At 38.4% G+C, this 12,809-nt stretch overlaps 1 protein-coding gene across 1 annotated transcript in view; it reads right to left on the minus strand.

Moving 5' to 3' along the window:
* LOC136702302 (1-phosphatidylinositol 4,5-bisphosphate phosphodiesterase beta-4-like) overlaps positions 1 to 8,511 on the minus strand; it is a 95,007-nt gene extending 86,496 nt beyond the window's left edge. Inside the window, exons 1-2 of the mRNA XM_066677306.1 lie at positions 8,086 to 8,511; positions 5,310 to 5,354 (exon numbers count right to left, since the gene is read on the minus strand). The gene's annotated coding sequence lies outside the window, so the exon portion shown is untranslated. The remainder of the gene's footprint in view (positions 1 to 5,309; positions 5,355 to 8,085) is intronic.
* Positions 8,512 to 12,809: the final 4,298 nt, after the last annotated feature.

Here is a 12,809-nt window from a genome sequence, read left to right on the forward strand (position 1 = left end):
GATGCAAATATCAAAATGTAAACAAATCCATTCAGAGTGCTTTGATGTGCAATTCCTTGCAGAAAAAAAAACTTTACTGATATTTTCTGTACACTTATAGTGGAAAGGATGTGATGTCTACAGTGCAATACAGCCATTTCATTTATTATCCAGAAACCATGCCACGTTGGTAGTGGTGAAACCATAGCACTATATTTAACTCTTCAAAATGTAAACAAATTATCCATTAATATATAGTTTGACTTTGTGGTTGGCATGTTTTAAAAATATATATTCAGGTATATATTTGAATTGATATTTCAGGGTCTCCATCACTAATCAATAACTCATTTTCAAAATCTAGAGTTAAAGCCATGGTGAGATGGCACTGAGCTTCTACATTCTTAAAATGAATGTGTACCATTGAACATTCAGTCAGTTTTTACACAGGCTTCTGGGTTTACAGTGCTCATAAGGCAGCAGTGCATGCCCACAATCTTGTGGTCCCCTTTCCACAACACACCAGAAAATCAGCTCATGAGGGGCTTGATAATTAGATGATGAATTGAATTAGGTGTGCAAGAGCAGAAACACTTAACAGTATTATAGCCCCATAGGACTTTTAGCTGAGGGTTTAACCAAAATAAAAACTACCTCAGAGTTTATTTTCCTTAATCAGCAGAGCATGTTTCACTTTAAAATATCATATTTTTAAATTATCATTAAAAATTTACCCAAAAGGAATATTTTAGTTTCAGCTGTAAGGACACCTGTGTTACGATGCACCACATGAATATCAGTCACGAGTAGTAGATTCCCAGTTCAACAAAGCCTTTCTCAACAACATAAGCTTTGCTTATCCTGCTCCTACCTTAGAACAGTGGCAATATTTTGAGCACTGTAAAATCATGATATTTTGCAAGAGTCTGTCTCCACCAGGCTGTGTAATAATAGATCCTGGAGTGAGGATATTCAGAGTCACATCCTGCGTTATGGAACAAAGGTCGTCAGTTTAATTGGAAGTGCAAATTACGTTCACATGTAGCTCTCCCACCAGTGATTTGAGCCACGGGTTGAGTGAATGTGAACAGGGGGATGTGTTTCCAATGGGGGGATGGAATTAGAAAGTACAGATAATAGCTTTTGGTTTGCACTGTTCCTTAGTATTTTTAGACTCACATATGCAGTCCAAGAACAGGAGTCGTTTAACAGATTTCTAGGTTCCTGGCTAGAGACGCCTCATTGACAGCACGTGTCATTATGATGGAGAGGATATTTCAGGTCATCATTATGCAAGAAAATGTGCTCCTAACTAACCTAACTATCTGATTAAGTAATCATAATGAATGAAGAAATCAATGAATGAGTTTTACAGCTTGGTAAGCAGTTAGAAGTACAGCATATCTTGTAAATGGAGTTCCATTATACAATGCCACAACTGTAAAATATCTAAGCATTTTAATAAATCATCATTAGCTGTCATTCCTCAGCATCAGGGAAGCTTTGAGGTAGGGCTGCAACTAATGATTATTTTGATAATCGATTAATCTGTCGATTATTTTTTCAATTAATCGATTATTAATGGGATAAAAAGGAAGACATGGCAAATGGCAAATTTGGTTTCCTGTCTGTTTCTAGCATATTCAGGATATCATCAGTGAGAACAGCTGCTTGCTGTAGTGTGCAGATCGTCTTCAAAACATAGTCAGCAATGCTGGGCTGTTTTTATCTGAAGTGAGAGAGAAAGTGTAGATATGAACATACATCTTTTTTAAGTTAATAACTACTGATCTAAAATGCAGACAACAATGCAGGCAAATTGAAATTACATAAATGGATATTGGGTGATGCTGCCATGTGCTGAGAATAAAAGGGAAATTCAACTAACACATGTGATCAGATATCGTTAAGATATTTAAGATTTTAGAGAACTAATGTTGTAATTGTTTAAGGAACACACACCCTGCCATTATTAAAAATTAGCATTTACATGAAGAATTAACCCAACCGTTACATTCATTTTATATTTATCAATATTTAACACAGTGTATGTAATGTAATATACACTTATAATGTAATATATACTTGGCTGTGATACTCAAACACTAACACGCAATGCCAGTCAAAAAAGACCTTGAAAAAGGCTTTAAATATATTATTTTAAAAAACGTTTGGATTTTTTTTTTTAACTCTGAATGTAACTGCCACCACATTTAAGGTGGAACGGAAAACTCGCTAAATACAAGAGTGATATAAATGTACTAAAAATTAGACATCTTGTTTAACTACTCAGCAGGCTCTAGTGACATTCAGTGAGAGAAAAACTAACGTCGCTAACGTTATCTTGACTAAAACTATGGCTTGTTTTGGAACTGCTGGTCGAGCAGACACATTTAAGGTGGAAGAGAAAACTCGGGGGGATGCTAAAGCTTGTTCGCTAAACGCGAGTGTAATATCAATGTACTAAGAAAAACAAATGTTGTTTAACTACTCTAGCAGGCTCTAGTAACATTGAGTGAGAGAAAAAGTAGAATTAACTTACTATACTTAATCTCTTTCACACATAGCTCCAACCGGCTTCCTTTTCAGATGCTCATGCAGTGATGTTGTGCTGCTGTGCCATGCGAGATCAGCTGTGCACATTTTGCACCTAATGCTGTTCCTTGAAAGCGTTCATGTAAAGTACATTTTTCTCTCTGCTTGTGCTAACATTATCCTCTGCTGTGACTGCCTCTGCCATTTTTCAAACCCTTCTTCCAGAGTTCGTCACATGTAGCAACTGTACCTATGTGTATAATAACTTAGACCCAACTAATCGATTATTAAATTAGTTGCAAACTTTTAACACTCGATTTTAATTGATTTAATCGATTAGTTGTTGCAGCCCTACTTTGAGGGCATTACAGAAACTTTAAATACACAGCTAAAAGTAAAGGTAAAATTATTTTAAAGTACAGAACATGTGAAAATATCAGAGATTCATTACATTTGCTTAGTTTCAAGTCAAACCCCCCATTCAGTAGAAGTTTTCCTCCATCAATTCTCCTTTTTTAAATGAGACTTGTTTTCACTTTTTCAAAGTTTCCACAGTTCCAAAGGCCAGTCTAGCAGCTGCATTTCCCCCCCTATTTTTGCAATCCATATAATCCCAAACATATATAATGTGTCTGGACACTTGGGCTATCCATTTCTCTGAAAACAATAAGAGCTTCCATGCTTGATTTGCACAATTTTCTGAATTATTATTATTTTTTTAACAGAGAAAAAAATAAAAAATAAACAAATGATACTTGTAGATTTCTGCCCATTAACCCAGATTGGCTTTTATAAATTGTTTAATTCCAATATTTTGGAAATAATTTAATTAATTAATTAAATATATTTATTTGGTTTACTCATATTTTCTTAAACTTCCCCTTCTCCCCTTCATTATGCAACAGAATAACATTATCAGAAATTTCTCTCAGAAAAAATAGAATAAGTGAATGGGTCGTCTCTGCCTTTTTTTATAGTAACGTAAATAAAAGTATGAACAAACAATCTATAAATGTATTCAATGTACAGTTTTATTTATAGATAATTGGCAAATATAATTACTGAGCTGTTACTTTAAACTGTCTTGTGCTGGCTACATTTAAATACCCCTAGCCACAGAATTTCTCTAAGAAATACAAAACAGAAGAGCAAGAGAAGTGGCCTTCAACTTAGCCTTGCATGACTGTAAATCTCAGGCAGTAAAACATGAGCCGATTTGTCTTAGAGACTAACAAGGCCTCATATAACACAGTCATTATACATCACAGTCAGCCTTCCTGCAAATTTTATAGCAACATTTTAAAATTAGAGAGCCTGCAGACGACAGGGACCTTGCTATTGGTATGCAACACGGAGCCTTTAACAGGGCATTAGAATAGAGCTTCCTCTCAGTCCTACAAAGACACAGCAGAGCAGGAGACATCTGCACACAATCTACTGCCAGCTTTTAGTGCCACTGTCTTATCCAAATCCCAAAAAGGCTATAAATAAAACCAACAATGAGCTGGTGTAAAAGTAGTAAAACAGAAAAAAACAGTGTTGGACAGATTAAAAGCTGTGTCACCTTGCATAACACAGTGGATTAAATCCCTCACGCTGCTTTGACAACCACCTATGTGGCCTCTATTTTTAGTCAGTCCATATGCAACAGTGGCAGCACTCCACGCCCCTCCGGATCACAAATCCTCAGCCTCCAGGAGAATATAGGTGCACATGCAGTATTAATAATTGCTCAGTTATTCTCATGTATGAGGTCAGACGGCTGTGTAGTGTGCAATACATGTAGGTGACAATTAAATACATAACCCCCCTCACCCCCCAAAAAAAACCAGGGTATTTTAAATACTTCAACCAATCATTCTTCACAATTAAATAGTTAAGATATTAACAGTTAGACATTTGAGTGATTCAATGTTAAATGGCCAATTCTAGGGAAACTTACACTGTAAGAATATCTAAAGTCTCTAAAACTGTAATTCAGTCAGTCATGTTATTAAATGAATAGTAATACAGTTCCAACTGAACAGCTGAGAAAGTTTTGTGTAAAAAAAGTATTTTTAAACCTTTCATGGTGGTACCTGTCTCTCCACCATACTGTATTTTCTTTCCAATTTACCACTATTTAACCATTATCAGTATTACATAACCACATTATGAAATTATGCACAAGTCCTCTGTTCATTCTGAACAGTAAATAAAATGGTTCAGTTTGCACAGTAGGTGTCACAACCTGTAAAGTGTGGTTTGTATGTATCTCCACAGTGCACCATTTCTAAATCAGACCACTATAGAATGACATTGTTTACCTCTCAATGACTAAATAATGTAGACGTTTTCAAAAATCAGCGGAATTCCCCTTTAACAAGAAGTACCTAACTGCTCCATGTGATATTCACGATTAAACTCCAATCAGCCATGCTTTGCATGTGTTGAATACCACTCAAGATAAGCACAGGAACCTGTTGCACTTGATGTTACGCTGGCCCATAAAAATCTATGGAAACAACTGAATCTCTCTCTCTCTCTCTCACACACACACACACAGTATTATCCTTTGCTTCAAAGACCAAGTCTAAGATCATGTCTACCATATAATCTAACCAATACCTAAAAGACTTACTGACTGTTTAGAGATGATTTATTTAATCTCAGTATATCACCTCTATCCCTTTACTCATTTCATAACAATATACCTATCTTCTGAATGATATAAAAACACCAGATCTTAGAGAAAGGCCTTCTAAAAATAATAGGTCCCAAAAAGCTATTAAAAATAAAATATCTCACACACTCACCAGTGCTGCATGGAGTGTTTCAGTGGGAGCGCAGCATCTCGTTTTCTGCAAAGAAGAAAAGAAAGCTCTGAATAAAGCAAGAATTCATTTGAAATGTAATAGTGAGTAAAGTTGAAGGTCCTGTCTTTTAAACCAGCCATTCCAGTCTAGAGCCTTTCTTCCTCAAACAAATGCAGTCAGAAACTCTGAGTCATATCTCAATAAAAATATAATATTGGATAATACAGTTTTGGTTAAGGCACTGATTCAGGGATTAATTTCAGAAATCTACACACTTCCAAAACAACAACTAAATAAACAAATTACATGAAAATAAGGTAGCTTTGTTAATACACTCCTAAAATCTATTTCTATGATAAAAACAGCATATTGCAGTTCATAATACATTCTGGAACTGTTATAACTGACATGGACTAATACAGAATTAATGTGCAGCTGGTAACTTCTTTTCTGAGCAAGGAGCAAATAATAGTTTGCAGATGTTCTTGGGATCTTGCACCAATCTGTGTTTCTTTCCCACTGAGAAAACAACTAGCAATATTGTTTATCAATGATAAACTTTGTTCACGAAACATATTTTATTAAGCGAAGTGCTCTTGGATTTAGGAGCAGATGTCAGATTCTAAAGAGTAATATTTAATCATTTTCATTCCAACATTAAGCTGACAGGGCAAAAACTAAGATGCCTGATAAAACCACAAGACAGCTTCCTGACCAAATACATTTGTTCTGTAACCAAAAATAGCAAGGCACCTAAGAACACTCAACTAAAATAAGAAATATACAATCAAACAAGAGCAAAAGGTTTCTCATTCCATAATCTAATACATAAATCCATTTCCCTACAAATAAAAATGTAACACATTTCTTTAACTTTTAATTCAAATTCCACTTATACAACTCTGTTATTGGAATAAAGATTCAGCAAACATAAACACTACTGTTTGTGCTGTCAGTTCATGCTCATCCACCTTAAAATACATGTTCAGTGACCCCCGCTACCTGAGACAAGGAAAGAAAACAAGCAGCAAAAAAGTAAAGCAGTTAAACCAAATGCCACCTGATATATGTCTAACCATTTAATGCCAAGCATATTCATGTTCTTATTGTTGTTGTTGAACAAAGTATTCTCATAGCTGAGTTGTGAAAAAGTTGTCAGATATCAATTACCAAATAGATTTAAATTTTCCCTGAAGTTTTTAAACTCTTATAAAAGCAAAATATTTCAGTTGTTGATAGTTGTTTTGTTTACACTCAGTACAGACCAAAAAAGGCAGCACTAACTTGATATGCCTGTATGTTACAAACGGTAAAGTTTTTTTTTTTGAGAATGTTAACACCTGCAGCAGGACTTAATACAGTTCCTTGTCATTTTAGCTTCATGATCATCACATTTACATTTAGTTATTGAAGTCTTTATGCAGTTTAAATACATATACATCATGACTAATAAAATGTACAGAATACTCATATAGCTACAGTCTTATGTTTGAACAATCAGTAATTTAACATTATAGCCTTCCAGTGATGGTCTCCTCTATTTTTCTAACCATATATATGGTATATGCATATACCACTACTTTCCTAGGTAGACCAACCAAATTATTTGTCCAGTAGAGATACTGAGGTGTCTAAAATTCCAGCAGCACTGCTGTGTCTGATCCACTTGTATCAGCGCAACACATCAAAACGAACACACCACCACCACGTCTGTATCACTTCAGCGCTGAAAATTATCCATCACCCAAATCATATCTGCTCTGTGGCTATCCTGTGCACAACAGCAACAGATGGACTACAGTCTGTAACTGTAGAATTACAAAGTTCTCCTGTATAGTCTGTGTAGATCTGAGAATAAACAGTGAGTGTAAAAACAGGGAGGTGGTTGGACGTCTGAACTGCAGAGACCATAACATAACACTTTGTGTTTAAATTTATAGCCGTGTAGAATGTGCTGAAAAACAAAACAAAACATTGTTTTGAGTTTCTGAGGTACATTTGGTGCTGCTAATGTTAGCAGTTTGCGTCTGTGTGTCAAAACAGTTATCGTTTATCGAAATATTATCGCGATATTTTTCTGCCATATCAAACACCTCTAAGTGTGAGCGCGTAAAACACTCAAGAAAAAAAAATCAAAACCCTCAATAAATTCTAAAAATATAAACCACTCGTGTCTACCATCACTGCAGAGGAGTGTTTTTTAATTTAGATTTTTTAAATTTATTTTTCAATGTTGTGCTAACGGACACTCCGCTGTGAGAGCCGCACGCGGGGTTGTTTTCTCTCCGCCTGCTAACGTTAGGACTGTTTTCTAGCTGTGTGATAAGTGCTAGCGAGCTAGTGGACAGGCTAGCGACCAGCACATGTTATTCAGTGAAAAAGAGGCCAATTTTCAAACGGTGAAAATGCGGATTAAAAAAATATTTTGGGGCATAACCTGTAAATTGCACACGCACAGCTGGTTCCTTCTTTCTCCATCTGTATATGAATGCAGCTGAATAACAAACGGCTCTGTTCTCGCTTTGTAGTGGACTGCTGGGTTAGGGAAATAACGTCTTCTGCAACAGTACAGTGCAGTGTATGTCGAGTGTACACTCACTCAAGCTGCACCACCCTCTAACTGACATTTAGTGCACTGGAAGGCATACTTTCATGAACTAAGCCGTGCATTATCTAGGGAGCTTGGAGCCATTTGGGATACAGCCCATGTATACAGCCTGCTAGCCAAGCCATCCCGTAACGCTACACAACAGAAGTAAAAGCGCTTCAGACTGACCTCTGCTGCTGCTGCTGAGGATGATAGTGATGATGGATCTTCCTCGCCGCTTTGTACAAGACTCTCTCTCTCTCTCTCTCTCTCTGTCCCTCTCTCTGTCTTCGGACCTCCCGAGTGAAACGCCACACTCCTCCTCTTCTCCTCCTCCTCAAAAAACGCAGGGCGTCATCACTGCCGTGTGATTTCTTGCTGGTTGCCGGGTTTGTGTTGAAAGGAGTGGGGATCAGATTCTGAGATTTTCCCCTTTCTCTCTGGTCCGTCTTCCAGCTGGGCGCTCTCCCTCTCGCTCGCTCTCGCTCTCTCTCTCCCTCTCACACACACACACTCGTCTATTTCCCCCTCTCTTTCACACACACACACTTCTCTATTTTCCTCTCTCTTACACACTCGTCTATTTTCCTCTCTCACACACACACACTCGTCTATTTCTCTCTCTCTCACACACACAAGTCTATATTCCTCTCTCTCTCTCTCATCTGCTATCCTCTCTGATTTGCCTCCTGCGCGCCTCGCCCTCCAGTGGTGCACACGCGCAAAGGCCCCGGGTATATATGTGTGTGTGTGTGTGAGAGAGAGAGAGAGAGAAGAGAGTACCAAATGTTCTCTAAACTATATCCTAAAAATGCGCTCTTTTGCCACAAATTCAGCGTTTTATGAAAAGCAAAAAGGGCATTAGGATAAGCTTTTAGCTTCTAAGGTAAGGTTAATTTTAAATATTGATGTTGTACTACATGGCTGCAGGAATGCAACTGTCCATGGAGCTATCTCATCATTATCACATTCTTCAGAGCAAGAAGAGGACATTTTCGTTACTGAAGGTAATGACAGGATTAAGTGTAGGTGTTACTGAAGTGTCAGTATAGTAATACTCGCTTACAGTAACCCAGAAGTCTACGGAGCATGTGCATGTACACGTGTGTGTGTGAGAGAACGGGGTGGGGGGCAGTGAGTCATCCAGAAGTCCCCAACCTCCTCCAGGAGCTGCTGGAGCTGAATGATCCAGGAGTGTGTATGTATGTGTGGGGTGGGTGGAAGGGGGACAGTCAGGTAGTTGGGCTCTGCCAATTTATGATGCAAACTCTGAACTATACAGCTCCTCCTAATGCCATCATTCTTTAAACCTAAACGCATCTCTGTTGGTCTTTTTCCTGCAAAAATCAATGGAAAAAAACATTAGATGCATTTCATTGCAGCATGTAAACATTCTCCAAACTCACATACTTTTGTTACTGCCCTCTTTGGTCTAGGATTAGAATGACCACCATAAAGATAGTCCAAAGTGGACATATGTGTGTGAGAAGTATTATCTTTAGCTGCTTTATCTTTCCCGTTGTGTGCCACTGTTACGTCTCTAATGTGTGTTCACTTGAGTGAGAGACTACAGCCAACACAGCAGATGTGATTACAACGTGGTGGGCGTAAAAGTGCCAATATGTAATTAGTTGTAGGCAAACTGAGAAATCCAACAAATAAAAACAAGCATAAATAGTAATAATCAAATATATTTGTGCCACGGTGCTGTAATAATCAGATCAGTGAAATCTTTAGCGCTAACAGTGGCTAAATTTAAATCTACCGTAGCTTCCACTCTTTAAAACCTGCTTCCTAATTAATGGCCTTTCAGAACCTTGCTGAGATTATCTTCAAATTCATCTGGCCATTAGCCAGCAATATGGAAAATGGGAGCACTTGTAGACTTTGTCTTTTGCAAATATTAACACAACCCTTTCCCATCATCAACCCCCTAAAGACAAGCCTCATTAAAGTGCAGTTATCTGACACCTCCCCTGCATTCTGAGCTGATAGAATTAAAAGCATATTTCTGGTATTTTGGAAGGAATCCCATTGTTTGCTCCTCTGTATTTTAGGATGGTGTTCAAAGCATATCTTCTTGGGTCCTGGGCTCAGCTGAGGGTTAATTAACTGACTTCTCTCTAGCTGGAATGTGACGGAAGGCTCTGGCTGAGCTCGGATGTGGTCAAGGGAGACGCAGGGCTGCTTCTCATTTGCATTTCTTCACAGCTTCATCTGACTGTGACAGAGAAAGGCACTAGACTGAAAAGCAAGGATACCCATGTGGTCAGGGCGTTTATTTCAGAGGCAAAAACAAATAGAGAGAGAGAGCTACACAGGGAGTCTACAGTTTCTCTCAATGAATGTCCACTTCAAGGACAAAACAATCCATTAGCGAGCAATTAGAGCACCTGAACACTGAATATGCAAATACACCAATGCTAAGCAGGTTTGGGCTTGGCCAGGGGGTCCTGAATCTCTGAGGTCATAAAAGATCCCAGAGCATTTATTTTGGTAACAGTCAAAAGGTGCTACTTTGATGTCCAGCTACATCAATCACCATGGTAACGTCAAGCTTCCTAATCATCTGCAACTGGCTTAATTTGTTCCCTCTAGTTGTGGCTGCCCTCTCACATCGTCCAGGTGAACGATGAACATTGGTGGTGGTTGATTCGACTCCCTAACTTCCCCAAAAAAAAAAAAAAAAACGTAATGAACTTTGAGTGTCTGGAAAAGTGCTGTATAAATGCTGCTATAATTTATTCAATTTCACATGAATATTTTCTAGTTTTTGTTACTGTGCCTTTAAGACTGACACCCATACATTCCCTCAACGTCTTCCACTCATTAAATCAGCTACAGACTGTCTGCAGTAGCAACACTCCTTATCACTTCAAAAAGAATCAACAGGTGATTAAATTGTTTAAAGCTATAGGCATTGTGTGTTAATGGTTCTGATGTCATAGCCATGATAGCTTAAAAATAAACAGGTTGTTTCTGCATCTCCAAAGGAAGTTTCCAAGGAATGTATGGGATGGGACATACATAGCGTTTTTTTTCCCCATACTGCAAACCCACTGGCATGGAATCATGAGATGTAATAGACACTTTAAGTATTGCAGAGTCATTTTCCGAGAAATCAGAGGTCATCATGAGGGAAACTGGATTAACCATGTGTTACGGCCAGTCGAAAGCATCCTGATTATTCTTACATAAAAACAGACAGGGGCAAGTGTTGCCACGGAGATGACAGGAAGTAGGCTATAGAAAATTCCCCCCTAGTGGATGAGCGCATGTGGCTCCTGCTTTGATAGATACCAGAGCAAAGGGCTACAGCTGTACAGCGATCACAGCGCCTTTAGCTTTGAATAATTCTCTTTCATGTGCACTGTGTCTCCCCATATTGGGCCAACTAGGCTGTTTCTCCGCTTCCCTGCCATCATTTTTTACCTTTCTCTCTCTCTCTCTGCCAGCCTTCTGCTGAACTACAAGTGTCTGGTGCATGGAATAGGAGTTCAGCATGTGATTATCATGACTTAAGAGCTTCACTGTAGCTATGTAGCATGCTTCTAACTACCTGGATGAAAGACATATTTGCTTTTACGTGTGTCCTTTGCTGACACCATAAAACACTTTACACAGTAATGAATACTTTGGGGGGGGGGAATAAAAGTCACATTTCCCTGATGCTTTTCCAATAACACCCTGCAACCCAGGGGTAGACCCCAGATCATTTGAATGCAAAATCCCAGGAGATCAGCAGGTTCTGAACACCACCTCAGCTATGCCATGGTCAAAATCAGTGAGATGATGATTTCTTTTTCTCCCCATTCTGGTGTTTGATGTGAAGATTTACTGAAGCCTTTGACCCGTGTTTTCATGTCAGTGCACATGATCATATGATTGGCTGCCTAGATAATTGTATGACTGAGCTGTTACTAATTATGCGGCTGGTGAGTGTATATCATGGGGGGAATCTTTAAAGCAAGCCATTGAAATGACCTTTTCCTTCCGGATGTCTAAAGATTCAAACAAAGTTAAACAATATTCTAGATTAAAAGCAATGAGCCGTGCAGGATGTGTTTACGGGCCCCACACACACCGACACCAGAGAAGCTTCTCTCACTTTCAAGCTGACAGCACCACAGTGTGAAATATGGCTGTGTAATTTACTGCTAATGGGAAGTATACACCTTCAGCTTTACTAACCTATCAAGGTCAGTTGGTAGAGCTCCAGCACTTCTTTACTAAAACTTGGTGTATATATATATATATATATATATATAATTCTCAAACAAAGACAAAGGCATTAGGTAGCCCTCAGATTTACAGCCACCAGAAGCACCAGCCAAGCAAAACGTCCAAAACAATCTGAGCAAACAATGTCCTCCTGAGATCCTCTAGATGTCTGCACTCATAGACAGTGAGGTTCTAAGTGCAAAGGGACTTAATTAAAGTCCTAATAAAATGTTGGACTTGTGGATTTGTGATTGTTTTAACTATTTATATAAAATCCCCCAAAGTCTGGCATTATTTTAAAGCTGGTGTCATGCATTTATTAAGAATTCCAACTCTAAGCTTCACTGCTCAACAATAGGAATGAACAGGATTTTCCAAGGTCACTAACATGCTTTAAGTTATCTATTTGAAATATGAATTTGGCTACATTCTCAAATGCTGTTATTTATGGAATGGACGTCATATGACGGGACACCACACAAATATCCTACAGACCATCAGGATTTGTCAAGTACAATGCAGTGGAACCTCTACTAACGAACTTTCCAAGATACGAACTGGATTTAAATATTTTTTGCCTCCACCAACGAACCATGAATCTAGAAACGAACCCGAGCCTCCGCCGAGCCGGTGGCTGGAAATGGCCACTAATAGGCGAGTCTCTCAGCGCGCCCAGACATGAGCAAGCTTTT

Source organism: Hoplias malabaricus, chromosome 7, assembly GCF_029633855.1.
Source record: "Hoplias malabaricus isolate fHopMal1 chromosome 7, fHopMal1.hap1, whole genome shotgun sequence".
NCBI classification, from domain to species: Eukaryota; Metazoa; Chordata; class Actinopteri; order Characiformes; family Erythrinidae; genus Hoplias; species Hoplias malabaricus.